The following is a 14,592-nucleotide window of genomic DNA, read 5'->3' on the forward strand; positions in this document are numbered from 1 at the left end:
CCATTTGAGCCTGCGTAAGTAATCAACATGAAAATTCAAGCTCATCCAGTTCAGTTCATGCCCTAAGTCCATGGAGGAGTCATGAGAAACATTGCTGTCCTGTAACACATGGATGCAAATAGTTGGAAAATAGCTCAGAAGATATCAAGTAGCTAATTGAACATCATGACTGCACCACTGCATAAGCTCCTTGAAAGAGCAGCAAAGGGTGAAAATTGCTGATGGCAATTTCCACAGTAGAGTAATTTTGCTCAGAGGCAAAGAGAGTGGTGAAGGAGAGAGAATATGTATGTCAGCGTGGGAGAGGGTGAATTCGTACAAGAGGGAGTGCATTAGAGTATGTGTGAGTGTGGAGGAGGGTTAGAAGTGAGTTTCTCAGAATTAGGGCAAATTCTGCATTCATAGTAGAACTTGCAGAGAAGCTACGTGTATGCATACGCACACAAGTTTGGGCTTGGTCATCTCAGGGTCCTTGGTGTTTTTTAAGATATTTCTCTGGAATATATTTCCAATTCTTGTAAGTGTAGGGAAAAAAACCCTTGAAGGTGGGATTGAAGACCAGCTGAAGATGCAAAACCCAGAAGATGTAGCAGGGATTTAGAAAATATATATAAAAGTAGCAAGACTCTTTTATTTTTTCAGAGAGTGGAAAGATGGAGAGGGGGAGATGTCAAGGGGGGACTGTTGCTATAATTGCCTGCTAGGAAGAGGCTGGCGCATAGGCAATATTTTTCAAAAGAGGAAATATAGGGTGGGTAGGCATTCCACCTCCATCACTTGGCAGAGGAAGACATGTAGAGGGTCCTGTGTCACTGAGAATAAGGAGTAGGAGTTAAATTGGCACAGATTCCTCCTTCCTCCCTCTTTCACCATACCAGTGCATTCAGGTAGGCAAAATAAGATGCTGTTTGCTGTAACTTAGGGTCATTGGATGTACACAGGAGCACGCTACTTCTCAGAAATCAAAGGCTGAACCAGTGAGAAATGATGTTCTACAGCAATTTAGTAGAAAATATCTCTTTATTGAGATGTGCAGTGAAGTAAATCCAAGGTCTTTGTGCACACTGCATCTCTCCAAAATATATTCCAAGCAAAGTCAGATGTTTAGGCTCTGGTTCCTACTCATTGCTGGTTTCCCTGGTAATCCACTCTAGCAGTATTCCAGCTTTGAGACTCCTGAACACAAATTTTTGGGCTCATTTCCAGTCACTTATCTTTCCAGTGGGAACAGTCTATTTCTTACTTCTCCCACTTAGGCACAGCAATTTATACTTCTGATTCATGCTGTGGAGGACTGAGGGGAAGATTTTACGGTGGTAATACCAATTGTCCCCTATCCCACAGTAACTTTAAAGTGCTTAGCAAAACCTCGAGAAGTGTGGGAATATATGACAGGAAAATAAAGTGTCCATGTAAATATCAGAATTGCCCTTTACATTTCACTTAACCCCCAGAAATCATGTTTACAAAGCCAAAGTTTCTTCTAATTAAGAAAACACCTCACAAGGCAAGGATTTCACCTTTAAAGATGTTTCCTTTACCCCCATTTCTGAAAGCATCGAAGAGTGAAGCAAATATATTCTCAGTGGTCATTGATCGTAATAAGTCGTTGATCTCTTGGTCAGTAGCTAAAAGACTTTACTCTGACTGCATTAACTTTACTCTGACTGCATTAACCTCTGGATGAATCTAACTGTACATTAAGTTGTCTGTATTTCCTTATCCCTTGCAGTGATTCAGTGCAGCATTGGCTAAGGATGAACAACATTTATTAGGGCACTTTATGTGGAATAGCTCTATTCCCCAAATTTTCCACAGTTAGAAACTCCTAGCACCAATAGTCCCTACAGCCAGTGTTAGGATCACATAAAGGATTAAGAAGGGCCATCATTCCCTGATTTTGTCCTTTTTTATTACTTCTATAAGGGAAATGGAATACAATCCTGAGATTTGGGCTGGCTGCATGCTGACCTCACAGTGCATAGCCAAATTATTGGAGATGAATGTTTCTCTCAAGATGCTGTTTTCTATTATGGTCTTTTTTCGGAGTGGAAACCATCTGGGGCTGAATGTCCATATGGAACTCAATTTCTAGAAGCTTTACAGCTTTACTACGTGCATGTGGCAATAATTACTTGCAAAATAAAGGCTGTGTGGATTGTGTTTTACCAAATGATTTAGATATTTGTGATGGATTTCCACCTGTTCAAGTTTTGATTGCCAATTCTCTCTATGCAGAAAAAATATAGGAAAGGATCAACATTGTGTAACTAGGGTAAACACCTCTTGATCTCCCAAAGGCTGCTTAATTGGTTCCCATTGTGAAATGTCCTCTTGACTGTGGACTATCACAAACTCTACATATGAATTTTTAAATTGGTTCAAAGCATTAGGCCACAAGCTGCCAGCGTCTCTTTGGAATAATTTAATGGTAATGAAGTTAAAGATAGCACTCAAAATAACCTCTTTAAGATGCCAAATCATTAACACACACTTGCATAAATTCCACTTCCAAATAAAAGCTTTTACAAGATTCCAAAAAGTTTTGCATGTTAGAGCCCAAGTACGTTCATGCACAACTCGGAGTGATACTGTATAAGGTAAAGAAATGATTGAAAAGTCACCAGGGCTCATAGGCCAAAAGCTATAAGAACCTCAAAGCACTTTTTAGCTATGGATGAAATTAATATTTTTATAGACTGGAGAATTAAGTGGGAATTCTGGGTTTCAATTTCCACCTTGGCTCTGGCAGGCAGATATGGTCCACGTTAGCCTACGCTTAATCCCACACAAATGAACTCGTAGGTGTCTGCAATGAGGATGACTATTAGCTGCTATCATACACCTGGTGAGTGGAGTCTGGGGAGCTACTCAGCTGGCTGGATACAGGAGTGTGTACCTCTCCCTAAAGTAGGCATCTACATCTGGGTAGCTGAACAGCCCTGCAGACTCTCTCAGCCTGGGTTAGCGACTCGTTTTTCCACTGCCTGTAATGGGAACGTAGGCATTCTGCTCAAACGCCAACCTGTACCCTTGGGAGTGTAAACTAGGGCCTCCTCCTTTGCAGAACCTACATGTCTTTGAGCTAAGTAAGCAAGGGCTTCTGTTGTGTCTCTGTGACTCACTCCTTGTAGGCATAGATGAGTTTGGAGATCACCTGAAAGACACTGCAGTGCGAGACAAACTGGATGCTGTGCCATGCAGTCCCTGTGGCCTGACTGCTCCTGCGCAAGGGAGCACTGGGCACTAAGGTTCAGGTCCCGAGATCCCTTTCCAAGGAGTAGGGAAGATGCAGACTTGCAAGCCTCTAGTCTTTGTCTCAAGGCTGCTGAGCCACTCTGTTTTATTTTCTAGTTTGGTTTAGGGCGGGACGAGCTGCTTGGTGCACATTGCTTAACTGGGCTGCTGGGCAGTCCATAGACTAGCCCCAGCTCAGTCCTTCAGAAGAGAGCTGAGGACTCCAGGGAGCACCGTGTCATGAAGATATTTCTGAGTTTTCTGTGGCCCTGGGAAGAGCTTCATGAGTTTCTTCCATGGTTCTCTCAGCCCACTCTTTCAATTTTCCTCACTGAACTGAGATATTGGCTTCTCTATTGAAGGCAGTGGAAAAGGATACCAACTTTTCTGGAGACTAAGGTCTGACCCTCATATGTGGATATGTTGAATCCTTATAGAGCTGTTTGTTTTACAATTGATTGTATATTGGTATTTTGAGAAAGGGAACATTCAGTCTATCTTGCATGTTGGGACTAGTTCAAACAAGTGTATTGATAATGGTTAGGTTGTGATCAGCCTACTTAGGAGGCAGTAACTTGACACTGGAGTTAGTGCAACCAGCTCTGTAACAATTTTTCACATTGATCTAGCATGTCTAGTTGCATCCAGACTTGCCATTAAAAACACATTCATTGATCGTACTATCATTACCAGGGATGACACTGCTGGTGTTGGGTGGAAGACCTCCTTATCCTCACAGAGATGAGTCATTGCTGGTGTGCATGTGCTGATGTGAAAAGCATAACAACCTTTGGCCATGATGACTGAGTGGAGCAGAAGCTGCTGAAAGTGACGGAAGCCTCTCTGCAACTGATACATGAGTGGTAAGATTCACCTCCAGACCATGTCTATGAATCTACTGATCCTCAGACTGCCTAAGGTGTGATCACCACCCACCCCTTCCAGCAGCACCTCATCAGCAAGTCTCTTCAATGGATGCAACAATATCACTGCTGTAATAGATCATCACCCTGCCGAGGGCAAGACAGTTGTGCTTGCGACTTCTGCTTTTGCCAAAAAGAGCTGCACTCTACCAAGTGGTAAGGCAGACTTGGAGTATGAATTTTGACAGCAGTTGAATGACCAGTCATTATAGCACATTTTGGTAGATTGACCAATTTTGAAGTCTTTTCCTCTTTCAAGCCAAGTAGGGAATATCAAATCAAACTGTCTGGTTCAAAACCAAACTTCTTCATGGTGAACAGTCTAGTTGTGTAACTCCTTGCTCTGTGGCGCAGTAGATGCCCAAAATTTGCATTAGTTCCCAAAAGAAATGGAATAAATTTATGGAAGAAAAATTCATTAAGGGAAAATAAACATATGGGCATCAGCTCTGGAAGCTACTACTTGGTGTGGGTCCTGGGATGGTTAAGACTTGGTCTAACCCATTATGTGTGCTTTTACAATTCACCCTCTTTCCCATTTTGAGAACAATATTGTCCATAAACAAAGCTACATTTTGGCCTTGCAAGATTTTACAAGATACACTTTTTCCTGTTTCCGTTGTAGAAAAATTGGAAACAAGGGAACAGTGAAGAGCAGTGTTTGCCTGGCTCCAATACTACAAACCCATTGCTGCAGGGCACAGGCAAAGCATATGCCAGACTCAGAATTACTGCTGTGCCTGATGCATCACCATCAGAGCCTGAGAATTAGAGGTGTGGATGTGTGTGTGTGGATCCTAGTGCTCTTTCCTGGGACAACACAGGAGTAGAAAACTGCAACAACTGGATTGAAAAAAAGCCTCACTAGATGTAAGTTTGGATTCAAATTCCTATTTAGCAAACTACATTGTTCTCTCAGGGTTTCTTTGTAATTCCTGACCTCCTCCTGGCAAAAAACCCAAACAACTGCTGGCTGGCATTGTATTTTCATGTGTAAGTTTATTTATTTTTTTGTATGTCCAGTATCATCTGTGTGTTTCTGTCTTGGGACATGAAAGCCACCTATGCCCCTTCCACATCAGGGCAGCTCTCAGCGTGGCTCTGACTGGTCACTTGACAGCTTTCTCTGCTTACCTTACAGCAATCCTCTTCTTTTGTCAATACTTGGGACAGGACCATCACTTTGAAAAAAGTTTTAGATTAAATCTAAGGAATGGGAGGGAGTTTACATGATTTGAGCTGGCACAGCACTGTATAGGGTCATTAAACAACTATTTTTAGAAACTATTTTCTTTTAAGATGCATTTATGGTGTATATCTATATAGCTTTTTCCCCTAAGTGTCTGGGATTGGAAGCAGTATGAAAAGTCATTTCATGTTTAAAATACCATCACATTCTCCTGGCTGGTGATAAATATGGAATTTGACACTAGGGAAATGCTCCTCTATTAATCTGATCAACTTTTTTGTTTGTTTGTTTTTTAATTTGTCCCTTTAGAAACATTCTTGTAACCCCTTGGACATAATTTTTTCTTTTCCTCCTCAGAGATCCTGAGATGATATTGAGTTACTTGGGAAATTAGATTTGTCAGCTTTATTTCTGGTTGCTGTCTACATTAATTTTATAATTAAAATCCAAAGATGTGTGTCTAATATGTATGAATCTACAAAAAGCAGAAGGAGGAAGTATGCTTAAGCCCATACAAAAGAAGTAGTTTGACACGTGTCAGCATTATGTTTCAGTGCAAGAAAGGAAATATTTTTTTGGCACAGAGCTCAGAGAACATGTAGGCAAACGAAGCAAAAACTCATGAATCTGAAAATTAGTCTGTGAAGTGTTTGTAGTCACAGTCAGTTTTTGCTAAAACATTCAAATACAAATTATTGGATTGCAGATTTGGTATGCACTACGGGTTTTTCTCATTTATACATCTATTACGTATGTTGCATTTTGCATATAAGGCTGGGATAGGGAAGGAGAAAAAAGTTTAATCAGGGAACACCTCTCCTACCCACATCCTCTCAGCTTCATTTTCCCCTGATTCTGATCATTCAATAAATTTTAAGCAAGGGGAAATACTCGTTTTCCCCTCCTCTCCTCTATTCTATAATGTCTGGCATTATTATTCACCACATAAGTTATAGCAAGCTATTTACTTTGTCTGCAGCACCACGACCTTTGTGTGACTTGCCTCTTTTGGAGGCGTTGTGAGTAAATTACTGCCTGCGTGTGTTGGCAGTGGCAGCGTTCTCTGCTGACTGATACCTTCCTGGAGCAGCGTTGCTTTTACGGGGCAGCAGCAGCAAGTTGGTGCTCCGCAGATTTAGGAGCACCGTGGGCAACAGCAATCATGGTCCCTACCACTGAAACCCCTGCTTCAGGTGGCAACATTTACCAGCCATTGCCTTGTTTCACTAAAATCAGAAGGCTCTAGGGAGGCTGACAAGCTGTGGTCTAGCATTTCCAGTGAGACACAGCTGAAGATGGGTCCATAAATTCGGCACTCCCTGAATGAGGTGACAATGCGGGATCCTGCGCTGGACTGAGCACTAGATCTGTCTGCTTGAGAGCCTAAACTGGGATGAGATAAAGTCACTGTCACAGACATGCTCCGGCTCTCTGTGTTTCGAATAACGTCATCATTGGCTGGATATTGTAACCCTTGATTTTCCAGCAGGTACCTGTGGTGAAGACCAAGTGCACTCTCCCCACGCTTGTTCCTCCTCAGCTAACTGCAGTATCACACACCTTGTCATGACGCCTGAAAAGCGGAGTGACCTGAGTGAAAAGTGGAGGCAGTTCTCCTTTTCCAGCATGGCTACGCTGTGAAGACAAGGTGCAGCCCTGTTTACAAGACCCGTTGAGCGGAGGCTGGATTCTGCCCCTGCCTGCCAAATGGAGGCTTTGTAGCTGCTTCCCCAGTCATATGGCAGAAACCTTAATTCGCACTTGCTCTCTTAAATTTAGGTCCTGTAGTATTGTCAGCGCCTGAAGCTAGGTACCAGGTACACATGGTCTCAGTCAGGCACTATAATTCAGGTTTCTTGTTTCTCATATTTGAATGAAAATTTAAGTAACTGGTAGCTTTTGGTACATCAGGACAAAATGACTCTGAGTAGGTAGCCTTTCAGCTTTCAAGACTAATTCATATTATGCATTTATATAAATCTTTATGGGTTCTCAGTTGCAATTGCTCGTTTATTACTTCTTTGTAAATTGGACGCGTTGCCATTTATATGTAGATTTGCCCTATGTATGAGATTATCATTATATGTATTTTATTACGTGGCTTGGTAGACATTTTTCCTTTGCAATTCCCCTCCACTCATATGACTTCCAGTAAAATAAACAGAAATTATATAATGAACAAATTAAAAGGTATGATGTGCTGAGGAGATAAAAAGCTATAGTCGACTTGAATGGTCTTCATACCTCACACAGGCATATACACAAACTCATACCAATCTGTAGACAAGATTATAGAATCATAGAATGGTTTGGGTTGGAAGGGACCTTAAAGATCATCCAGTTCCAACCCCCCTGCCATGGACAGGGACACCTTCCACTAGACCAGGTTGCTCAAAGCCCCATCCAACCTGGCCTTGAACACTGCCAGGGATGGGGCAGCCACAACTTCTCTGGCCAACCTGTGCCAGTGCCTCACCACCCTCACAGTGAAGAACTTCCTCCTCACATCTTATCTACCCTCTTTCAGTTTAAAGCCATTACCCCTTGTCCTATCACTACATGCCCTTGTAAAAAGTTGCACTCCAGCTTTCCTGTAGACCCCCTTTAGCTACCGGAAGGCTGCTATAAGGTCTCAGATATGATGGACAGTGGCTTAGCCACTTCATCCAGCAGTTCCCTCAGGATCCGCTGATGCATCTCATCAGGTCCCTTGGACTTGTGCACCTTCAGGTTCCTTAGGTGTTTCAAAACTGACCTTCTCCTACAGTGGGTGGTTCTTCATTCTCCCAGTCTGCCTTTGCCTTCTGTGACTTGGGCAGTGTGGCTGGAGCACTTGCTGGTGAAGACAAAGGCAAAAAAGTCATTGAGTACCTCAGCCATCTCCACATCCTGGGTAGCCAGGTCTCCCATTTCCTTCTGGAGAGGGCCCACATTTTCCCTAGTCTTCCTTTTATCACCAACGTACCTATAGAAGCTTTTCTTGTTGCCTTTGACGTCCCTGGGCAGTTTTAATTCTATCAGGCCTTTCCTAACCTGACCCCTGTCTGCTTGGACAATTTCTCTGTATTCCTCCCAGGCTACCTGTCCTTGCTTCCACCCTCTGTAGGCTTCCTTCTTGTGTTCGAGTTTGTCCAGGAGCTCCTTGTTCATCCACACAGGCCTCCTGGCGTTTTTGCCTGACTTCCTCTTTTTTGGGATGCATCACTCCTAAGCTTGGAGGAGGTGATCCTTGAATATCAACCAGCTTTCTTGGGCCCCTCTTCCCTCCAGGGCTTTATCCCATGGTACTCCACCAAGCAGATCCCTGAAGAGGCCAAAGTCTGCTGTCCTGAAGTCCAGGGTAGCAAGGTTGCTGGGCGCCCTCCTTGCTGCCCTGAAGATCTTGAACTCCATTTCATGGTCACTGCAGCCAAGGCTGCCCTTGAACTTCACATTCCCCACCAGCCCCTCCTTGTTGGTGAGGACAAGGTCCAGCATAGCACCTCTCCTCATTGGCTCCTTGATCACTTGGAAAACAATTTATCATCAATGCATTCTAGGAAGCTCCTGGATTGCTTATGCCCTGCCGTGTTGTCCCTCCAACAGATATTGGGGTGGTTGAAGTCACCCCTGAGGACCAAGGCTTGTGAACGTGAGGCCGCTCCTATCTGTCTATAGAAGGCCTCATCCTCTCAGTTTTCCTGGTTGGGTGGCCTGTAGCAGACCCCCACTATAATGTCACCTGTCGCTGCCCTCCCTTTAATCCTGACCTATAAGCTCTCGGTCAGCTCCTCATCCATCCCCAGGTGGAGCTCCATGCACTCCAGCTGGTCATTGCCATGACGAAGGCGACACCCCCTCCTCGTCTCTCCTGCATGTCCTTCCTAAAGAGCCTGTATCCTTCCATTCCAACACTCCATTTTATTCATGACAGGAGCAAACTGAATTTGGGAGGTATAACAGCAGGTGGTGGGGTTTCTCACAACAGGAATTGGCATGGAACTACCTCAGTGAACTGTGTGACCCGTGGTGACCATATACATCAATTCAGAGAATAAGGAGATCCCTCCCGTTGAGTCACGAGGTTCAGAGCAGACCCCCTTGCTTTCTAGACTCCTCAGAGAAGGGCCCAGGGGCGGCTGGATCTACTCTTAGTCCCAGATTTGGTCAACGGTTTTATGTCTAAAAGGGATGAGGTGTAGGGGTTATGGAAAAGGAAAGAAAGAACAAGACAGAGAGAGAAAAAGGGAAAGAGAAAGATGTCACCGGTCCTGGGTCCAGCATTGGTTCAGTCAGCCGAGGGGTCCAGTCAGCCGAGGGGTCCAGTCCCGGTGGGCTTGCACACATGGGGCTTCATTTTGTGTCCTTTTATCATCCTTGGCCCTCCTTCGGGCGGGCATTGGGCTAATTAGGTGTCATGAGCAGTTTGTGAGCCTTTGGGCTTGGGGAGTCCTTTGGGGAGTAACTTCCCCTTCCCTGCAGATGCGATTTTTCACCATACGTGGTGAGCTGTCCTGCTCAGCACATCAGAACAGCATTACCAGAACGGGGAGCTGTGCACCCTCTGCACTGCCTCCCAGTCCTGTTGCTGATGTCTGCTCATCGGCTTCTTTTCACTTGGGGTTCCTTGCTCTGCAGGGTTCGTTGTTCAGCAGTTTGTTGTTGAGCAGAACTTGCCCCACCACAAGGTTTGAGACATTAACTCTTTCAGTCTGTCGCAAACCCCAGTCAGCAACTAAGCACCATGCAGCTGCTCACTCACTCCTCCCCGTTCCCAGTAGGATGGGGAGGAGAACTGAAAAAAAAAAAAGAAGAAACTGAAAAAAGAAGTAAAACTCATGGGGTGAGGTAAGAACGGTTTAATTACTAAAGTATAATATAATATAATATAAATAATAAGATATAATAATAATAATGAAAAGGAATGTAACAAAAAAAAGAGAGAAATAAAACTCCAGAAAAGACAAGTGATGCACAATGCAATTGCTCACCACCCGCTGACCGATGCCCGATCAACGATCTGCCCCTCCCAGCCAACTCTGCCCAGTTTATATACTGAGCATGACGTTCTATGGTATGGAATAACCCTTTGGCCAGTTCGGGTCAGCTGTCCTGGCCATGCTCCCTCCCAGCTTCTTGTGCACCTGCTCACTGGAGAGCATGGGAAACTGAAAAATACTTAACTTAGGATAAGCTCTACTTAGCAACAACTAAAACATCAGTGTGTTATCAACATTATTTTCATGTTAAATCCAAAACACACTGTACCAGCTACTAAGAAGAAAATTAACTCTATCCCAGCCAAAACCAAGACACCTTCTCTGACAGATGGACCCCATCAGTCCCCAGTAGACCAGGTTTCTCAAAGCGAGTCCCATGGTCTAAGTAGCCGAACCCCTGGCTGTGGCACCAGTCCTGTAACCATTTGTTGATTCTCCAAATTCGACTGGCCCTTTCAAAACCCTTCCCTTTGACCGGGAGGATTGAGGAAAAAACCTGCACTCCAGAGTCCCTTACCACCGCTTCCAGGGCTCTGTAATCCTTGATACTCCTCAGACTGCTCCCAGCTGTATCACTGGTGCCCACGTGAAACAACAGCAGTGGGTAATAGTCAGTGGACTGTAGGACACTTGGTAGTCTCTTGGTGACATCCCTGATACGAGCCCCCGGTAAGCAGCACACCTCTCTAGAGAGTGCGTCACGTTGGCAAATGCCAACAGTGCCTCCGTAACTCCCAGAAGAGACTCGCCTACTACTACCACCCATCGCCTTTTATTTTATTTGTGCTGGTTGTTATGCGGGGAGCAGATCAGGCCGCCTCACTCAGCTCCAGCGTCTCTCCTGATGTGACGGGTCTTTCCTCCTCAGTCTGCAGAGCGGTGAAGCGGTTCTGAAAGGCCACCTCAGGCTTCTCTTCCTCCCGCAGGTCCTTGCTGTTGCAAGCTTCCATTCTTCTGCCCTCCAGCCTCTCCCCTCAGCAGCTCCGTCCGGGGGAGAGGCATCGGCCACCGCTGGGGTAGATGGTGCAGATCCCCCAGCCGGAGCTGCAGCCTTGGCTCTCAGGTGGGTGCCCACCATTCTGCCTTGAGGGTCAGGCAGGATGAGTGCCCTTGGCCTGCGCAGATGGTGACAGAACGGTGCCCGGTCGCTGGGTTAGGTGGACTTCAAGCCTCTCCACTCAGCCAGTGGAAGGTTCCTCCTTCAAAGAAGCTCCCTCCTGCGCCAACTGCTGCTCCAGGCCCTGTTCTCCCGCTCCTGGTCGCTGCTGGTCCCGCGGGCTGCCCTTTGTGGGAGCGGGGGTCGTCCGCCGTTACACCTGGCTCTGCCCACGCCTCACCAGCCGCTCTCCCTCCGGAGAGCTGCCGGCTCCTGGCGGGTCTCTGCGCTCCCCTGGGGTTTCCCCAGCTCAGGAAACCCCCCTCGTACGCCGTGATCCACCGCTCCACTGCGGAACGTGCCTGCACTGGAGCCGATCGCCTCGGCGAGGGATGAAAGGGGATAAAGGCTGGATTAAGAAGACCTGAAGAGAGGCCTCCTTAGAATCCCAGGAAGAATGTCCTACCCACCCATGTGCTACACTTCAAGGCCTGGATTTCTTGTGTTTCCTTATGTTACGCAGAATGCAAGTGACTCAGACTTTGAATTCAGAGGACCATGGCTATCAATCATGGCTACACAAAGGTATGCCGCAAAGACGTCTGAGGACTATCTGAAAAAACCACCAGTGGCCTTAAGAGTGCTGAGCAGTGAGGTGCATATCTACAGCTGCAGCGAGGGGATCCTCAGAACATGCCGGATGGATAAAACCTTGCACAAAGTGATGGAAACTGGGGCATTGTGACATCTTGCTTGCCCAAGAGTTCAGCAGATAAAGTGCTCACCTGAACAAGTCAAAATTAAGCTCTGCTCTCTGGACTATAGCATGAAGTGGTGAGTGCCTCCAATCACAGGATATTTTGTGAAGTTAGTTGAGTGGCTAACATCTCTCACATCTTTAGCTCTATGTCCACATTCCAGTGAAAATCCTGGTATTGATGCCTTTTAAAAGCAAATTCTTGGTAGGAAACATGCACTGTCTGGCTGGATTTTGGAGTGTTGCTGAGTAGCTTTAATATCTGTTTTGGTCACAGATTCCCTTGCTTGTGTATTTCTTTCGTGACAGCTCTCAGACGCTCAGTAGTTCAGAAAGCAAAGGGGCTGTAGCTTAGTCCAAGTCTATGTATTGCCATGTAATACATCTGTGATTAACAAGAACTTTTTAGTAGTGAGTTATACTTCTGTAACATGGCACAAAGTGGTAATTTCCCAACATCTCTGCTGGGAGGAGAGTCTTGGTACTCATGTATAGCTTTTAAACTTGTCCATCTCCTGCTTAGCTGCAAAACTGAGACTTTGTGTATCAAGAGTTATTTTCTTTGTTACTCAGCTCTTGATGTGTGCTGTTTAGCTGGGTTCTTGTGGGATTTTGTGTTGCTTTTTTTGCCAGCCTAAACATTCTCATTTGGTTTGTTTCACAATGCATCAAATAAAGAGAGTTAATGAAAACCTTAGTTTAGATTAGTTACACAGAAGAACGGTAGCATTGATCTTGGGATTGCCCGCAAGGGACCTTTTTGTAACCTTCCCAAAGCTTTGAATTACTCACGTGACTTAAACTCTGGAACAGATTTTGCTTTCCTCTGAACATTGTTGCATGCTTGGTTTGGGGAACTTGGGACAGGTATGAGCCAAATGGGTCTAGGAGCTGAAATCTTATTCTGGTTATTTCTGGAAACCTTTTTGCTGCTTCATCTCCTTTGGAAATTAGCAAATAATGTCGTTTCAAGGCTTTTAGCAAATTCAGGAAGAAGGTGTCCAGGTTTTTTTTTCAATTAGGATCCACCCATTCTTGCTGCAGATAATTCATAGCTTTCTGTTGACAGTACAGCTTATTAACTGCCAGAAACAAGGCTTGAACTACTTCAAAGTAAACTTTTCAGAAGAAAAAAACATGTAGAAAGAAGAAGTCCAGAAGGAGACAGCCCAGATGGTACCACATCACTTAACCTGGGAGCAGTACGTAGAGTGTATTGAGCTGTACACACACAGCTATGATGTCTCCTGTGGCCAAACAAGCCTGTTCACTGCTGGCGTGGATATCTCTGTACAGTACTGTGTGACAGCCACATCACTAGTTAGCCTTTGACTAGGGCTCTTTGTCCAGATCCGTGCAGTTTACCCTCCATTGTCTTTCTCAAGGGTGCGTATGGCAGAAATGTCATCATTCTTGAAAGACAAACAAAAATTTGAAGTCTAAATCCTGCACATGTACAGATTTCTTGCTGGTTGCATCACCAATATACGTCATTGAACTTCTGACCCTCTGCCCGTGTTTTACTGCTGTAAATAAAAAGCTCTGCACTGCAGAAAAGCAACAGCTCTGTGTCGCATAAACAACCACACAGTTCCATTTCACCCGGGCACACACCTCTGTGTTTTCTTTCGGATGTTTGAACTGCACAGACCACAAAAATCAAAGAAAGACTGTAAATCCCATGTTATTCCTGCTCTTGAGTGTAAACCTTTGAAACAATAGGGAATTCAGCCTCCACGTTGAAATCTCTTCAAGGAGGAAGAGCAGTGAAGTACTTCTTATAAAAGATAATACTTTTTTTTCATTGCTGTTCCATTTCCCTGTGCTAACCTTTGTTTTAAGAGCATCTCATGGCTATAAACTACAGAGGGTTTTCTTTAGACTTAAAAATCATCTCAAAACGTTCTGTGTGAACATAACATGAGATCTTTTTCTGTCTTTCTAAGAGGATGAACCTCTTTGCCAGCTAAGCACTTCCAAATCTTCTTGCTCATTGTGAGGGTTGAGGGGGAAGAATGGGGTCACCAGGGCATGCTTCTTCATTTGTACTGCAAGAAAGGCTGCCTTCCCCTCCTCAGTCATTGATTAACTTCCTGCTAGGACAGTAGGATATCCATTTTATAGATCAGAGATTCAAATCCAACCCCGAAACTAAATTTTTAACTAGCAGAAGTTAGTTAGAAGTTGAGGCCCCCTGGCCTCAAATCAGGGGCAAATATGCATTCTGCAGATGTCTCCTTCCTCTGCAGTTTGCACAGATGAGGCAAGGACTTCATAGGGATGGAAATGAAATGGCAGGTGATTTCTGTACACCTCTGCTGGGAGAATATTAGATGCCTTCCCTGTCCTGCCCTGTGGACAAATAAAACACCTGTTTCCAGAGCTGTCAGTCAAGAACCTCTCAGGGTAGG

Source organism: Harpia harpyja, chromosome 4 (genome assembly GCF_026419915.1).
Source record: "Harpia harpyja isolate bHarHar1 chromosome 4, bHarHar1 primary haplotype, whole genome shotgun sequence".
NCBI classification, from domain to species: Eukaryota; Metazoa; Chordata; class Aves; order Accipitriformes; family Accipitridae; genus Harpia; species Harpia harpyja.